The sequence below is a fragment of the Balaenoptera ricei genome, chromosome X (genome assembly GCF_028023285.1).
Source record: "Balaenoptera ricei isolate mBalRic1 chromosome X, mBalRic1.hap2, whole genome shotgun sequence".
Lineage (NCBI taxonomy): Eukaryota > Metazoa > Chordata > Mammalia > Artiodactyla > Balaenopteridae > Balaenoptera > Balaenoptera ricei.
The window spans coordinates 121,791,854-121,797,785 of NC_082660.1; positions in this window are offsets into that span (position 1 = coordinate 121,791,854).

Genomic DNA, 5,932 nt, shown 5'->3' on the forward strand with positions numbered 1-5,932 from the left:
AGCGCAGGCTCAGTAGTTGTGGTGCATGGGCTTAGTTGCTCCATGGTATGTGGGATCTTCCTGGACCAGGGATCGAACCCGTGTCCCCTGAATTGGCAGGCAGATTCTTAACCAGTGCGCCACCAGGGAAGTCCCTCTTCTTTTAATTTGATTTAAAAAAAGTTCAACCTGTCATTCATTTAGCAAATATTTGTTGAATGCTTCTACAAATGTAAAAGTACTAAATGTATATAAATTACCTTCTAAGTTTAAATAAGCTATTTGTTTCTTCTCTCTTACATTAATTTGTGTGATGCCTACCGTGAAAATGGTTTTCTGTCTTCCATCTAATTTTGTGCAGAAAAAAGGGTCATACCACTGGGATTGTGGGTAGGTTCTGGCCATGACACAAGTGTAGCCTTTACTAGTAAAAATAAAAGTGCTATTGTATAAACATGAAAGATTTATTTTTCAGTTTGTTTTTAAAGTGGAATCAGATTTTTCACTATTGGGACTGAAACATGCGATTTAACTAAATTTCAAAAGAGGTTATGTGGAAGCGCTTTGGAAATTATAAAAGCAATATTCAGTAATATTTTTTTTTATTTATTTATTTTTATACTTATTTTTGGCTGTGTTGGGTCTTCGTTTCTGTGCGAGGGCTTTCTCTAGTTGCGGCAAGTGGGGGCCACTCTTCATCGCGGTGCGCGGGCCCGTCGCGGCCTCTCTATTTTTTTTTTTTTAAATTTATTTATTTATTTATTTTTGGCTGTGTTGGGTCTCCGTCTCTGTGCGAGGGCTCCCTCCAGTTGCGGCAAGCGGGGGCCACTCCTCATCGCGGTGCACGGGCCTCTCACCGTCACGGCCTCTCTTGTTGCGGAGCACAGGCTCCAGACGCGCAGGCTCAGTAGTTGTGGCTCACGGGCCCAGCCGCTCCGCGGCATGTGGGATCCTCCCAGACCAGGGCCCGAACCCGTGTCCCCTGCATTGGCAGGCAGACTCTCAACCACTGCGCCACCAGGGAAGCCTGCGGCCTCTCTCTTGTTGCGGGGCACAGGCTCCAGATGCGCAGGCTCAGTAGTTGTGGCTCACGGGCCTAGTTGCTCCGTGGCATGTGGGATCTTCCCAGACCAGGGCTCGAACCCGTGCCCCCTGCATTAGCAGGCAGATGCTCAACCACTGCGCCACCAGGGAAGCCCTAAAAGCAATATTCAAATGCAAGTTATTATTACTATTACTCAGCCGTATTCCAGAAGCATGAAGATCAACATGATATTGCCTGTATATCTTCTTTAAATCTCTTTGGACTTTGTACCTTGCTAAAAAGAATATTGCCTCAAAATAAAAAATAAACACACATATGAATAAATCCTAAACAAGAATTAAATACGTTCAGAGTAATTATGTCAATAATCATGTTCAATATAAAAAAAATAAATGGTTATCACCAAAATTCATACTTTGAAAAGTAGTGAATGCAAATAAAGTAGAGTCCTACTCTAATCAGACTCTGTACCTTTGATTTGACACAATTCAAATTCATACCTTCAGTAGGATACGTATGTATGCTGGTGTGTATAAGTATCATGTGGCTGTTTAAAGCCATGTTAGAACTTTTGTGCTAAAATTCAAAAGCACTTAACACATAAAAATAATATTCTTGCTTGATAAGACTACAAAAATAATAATAAAACAAATTTGAAATTTGTCCCAGAATAGGAAAGTTTCTCCTTAAGATACAGAAGTAACAGCTTCCGTTTATTAAGCATTTACTATTTCTATGTGTCAGGCACTATGCTAGGTACTTTATATGCAATATCTCCCTTAAAACTCACAGCAACCTCAGGAGTTAAGTGCTAGTAAGAGGAAAGCAAGGTACAGGTAATTTAAGTAATTTTTCTAAGGTCACCCAGTTAGTAAGCAGGATTCAAATAAAAATGGGATCCAAACAAAGGTATTCTGAACACCAGGTACTGTGCTATTAACAACTTTGAATTACTTAACAAAGAGCCTCTCCCTGTGGGACGGGACCTTAGAAGTCATCTAAAATAAACTAGAGAGAGACAGGTGTTAGTGGAACGGCAGGAGGATGCCAAAGACATCTTTGCCTGTTTTGAAGATTGCCCAGGTTCAGCCCTGTACCAGGCAATGTGGAAGGACTATGGTCCCAAGAGTGTGGAGTAAATAAACATTATTTCTCTCTCTGCCCTCCTACCTCTTAGCCCCTGAAGGGTTCAGATGTGCTCCCCCAAAATATGGCACCTTGGCATTTGAATATTTCAAGCTGAAGGAATTTGAGAAATGGCAGGTGCAGGAAGGATTTTCTGACTTTCCCCTGAAGCAGGTCATAAAACCCTCCTGTGACAGGTCACCTCCCTATACCTGGTGGAAAGGAGCATCTTGATCTCCCAAGACAGAGGGATGCTGAAAGGAATTTGAATGAACAGATTTTGCTGTTTCCCCCAGTTTACCACATTTAGCTCACACTATTTTTTGTCCTTTTACATTTTTCCAGGACTTTCCCCTCTTCATCAAACCTAGCATAAAAACACTCAGGTTTAACTGCTTCTTTGGGTCTTTCTTTCCTTATGAAGATTCCTATGTCATGTAAAACTTCTTATATTTAATAAATCTGTATGGTTTCTTCTTGTTAGTTTCTTTTTGGTTACAGGGACCGCCGGCTATTACTTAGGAGGGTAGAGGAAAAGATTTTTCTTCCCTTACATACCATATGCAGACAATGGGAAGTGTTGCATCAGAACTCCCCAGCTTTCTGCCCAGAGGACTGTGAAGAGGGCCCCAGAGAGGCAGAAACTTGTCAGGGAGAGAGATCCTGTAAAGTGGTGTGTGAACGCCTGGGCACACCTCTGAGTTGTATACCAGAGACCATTAGACCACTGCCTAGTCTCAGAGTGGCCATTGAGTGGTGTATATGCAAGACAGATCCAAATAACACTGCAAATGCTCTGAAAACTAAACTGACATTGGAACCACAGCCCAGAGAAGTTGGGTTGAAACTTGTAGCCCGAACCTCACCAGGTCTATTAACTTCTAAAGCAAAAATAAAACAGCAGAAAACAAACACAAAACCACAACATTTTCCTTAGAAATCATACAAGACCCAGAGTCTCATATTCAAAATGTGCAGGATGCAATCCAAAATTACTCAGCATATGAAAAATCAGGAACCTCAACTTGCAAGGGAAAAAACAAAATGATCATCAGATTCCAGCTCCAAGATGACACAGATGTTGGAATTATGACAATACTTTGAAGCATCTATTATAACCATGGTTCAATAAATAAGGGCAAATACTCTTTGTCTTCCTCTCTTTTTCTGCCTTCTCTGGTTTTAATTAAGCATTTTATGTGATTCCATTTTTTTCTTCTCTCTTAACATATCAATTATACTTCTTTTTTAAAAAACTTTTTAAAGTGGTTGCCCTAGAGTTTGCAACGTACATTTACAACTACATCAATTTCAAATAACACTATACAACTTCACAGGTAGTGATGGTACCTTATAAAAGAGTATTCCCAATTCCTCCCTCCCATCCCTTATAACATTATTGTCATTCATTTCACTTATCTATAAGCTATAATCACCAAATACCTTGTTGCTACACTTATTTTAACAAACTGTTATAGCAATTAAGAATGAGAAAAATAAAAGATTTTTTTAACCTTCACTTATTCCTTCTTTAACACTCTTCCTTTCTTTATATAGATCTGAGTTCTGACCTATATAACTTACCTTTTCTCTGAAAAACTTCTTTTATAATTTCTTGCCATATGTGCTACTGGTGATGAATTCCCTCAATTCCTGTTTGCCTGAGAAACTTAAATACTCTTGAAACAAATGGAAAGGTAAAAAGTTTCCGCAAAGAAATAGAAAATATAAGGATGGAACTGAAAAATACGATAATTGAAATAAAAATTCATTGGATGTGGTCGATAACAGAAAGGAGTTTTAAGAGGAAAAGTTCAGTGTACTTGAACATAGATCAGTAAAAACTATCTGGGAATTCCTTGGCAGTCCAGTGGTTAGGACTCTGCGCTTCCACTGCAGGGGGCATGGGTTCAATCCCTGGTCGGAGAACTAAGATCCTGCATGCTGCGTGGTGTGGCCAAATAAATAAATAAATAAATAAAAATAAAAATTATCTAAAAATGAACAAAATAGCGAAAAATGATTGAAAAAGAATGAACAGAGACTCAGGGATCTGTAAAACGATATAAACATAAACATATAAATTAAATATTTGTTTCATCAGAGTCCCAGAAGAGAGAAAAAGAGTGAGGTACAGAAAGAATACTTGAAGAAATAACTGATGAGAACTTTCCAAATTTAGCAAAGGACATGAATTTGCATGTTCAAGAAGCTCAGGGAACACTACCCAGGATAAACTCAAGGAAATTCACATGTAGACACATCATAATCACACTACATAAAACTAAATATGAAGAAAAATATCGAAAGCAGCCAGAAAAACACCACATTACATATAGTGATACAATGATAGTGGATTTCTCATCATAAACTATGGAGGCAAGAAAGACATGTCGTAACATTAAAAAAATGACTCTAAAGATGAATTGTTAACGCATAATTTTGTATCCAATGAAAATATTCTTCTGGAATGAGGGTAATACAAAGATATTCTCAGATGAAGGAAAACTGAAAGAATTTATCACCAGAATACCTGCTCCAAAAGAAATGCTAAAGGAAATTCTTCAGATGGAAGGAAAAGGATACCAAAGGAAAACTTGGAATATCAGGAATGGAGGAAGAGCAACAGAAATGGTAATTGTATGGGTAAATATAATAAATGATTCTTCTCATTTATGTTCTTTAAAATATTATGAAGGTGGAAAGTAAAAATTATAACATTGACTAATGCGATTTTCTTTTTTTTTTAAATATTTATTTATTTATTTGGCTGCACAGGTCTTAGTTGCAGAATGCGGGATTTTTAGCTGTGGCGTGTGAACTCTTAGTTGCGGCATGTGGGATCTATTTCCCTGACCAGGGATCGAACCTGGGCCCCCTGCACTGGGAGTGCGGAGTCTTAGCCACTGGACCACCAGGAAAGTCCCTAATGCGATTTTCAATGTATGTAAATAAAATATGTAAGACAAGTACAACATAAAGTGAGGAGGTTGAAGGAAGTCATATAGTGGTAAAGTTTCTACATTTCACTTGAAGTAGTAAAATATTGATTCTGAGTAGACAGTGCTAAGTTAAGTATGTATATGGTAATCCCTAGAGTAACCACTTAAGCAGACATGCAAAGAGATTTACTAAAAAACTCAATGGATAAATTAAAATGGAATACTAAATAATATTATTATAGTTAATATAATTAATTTATAATATAAGAAATATATTTGGATTAATAAATCTAAAAGAAGGTAAGAAAGAGAAACAGAGGAAAGACAAACAGAACAAAGAGAAAACAAGTAATAAAATAGTAGACTTAAATCCAAACATGTCGATAAATATATGTAAATGATCTAACCACATTAATTAAAAGACACAGATTATCAGCATAGATTTTTTAAAAAAAGATTCAGTGGTATGCTTTCTACAAGAAAACCTTTTTTATGTAATGAAATAGGCAAGGTAAAAGGAAAGAATGGGAAAAGATATATATCATGCAGTCACTAATCAAAATAAACTGGAGTGACTATAGTAATATCAGACGAAATGGACGTCAGAGCAAGGAAAATTACCAAGGATAAAGAACAACATTACATAATGAAAAAAGAATCAAACCACCAAGAAGACATAAAATCCCAAATGTGCATGCAACTAAAACAGAACTTCAAAATACGTAAAGCAAAAAATGATAGAACTGGGAGGAGAATTGGGTGAATCCCCAATTATAGTTACAGACCTAAACAATCCTTTCTCAGTAATTGATAGAATAAGTACACATATTATCAACAAGGC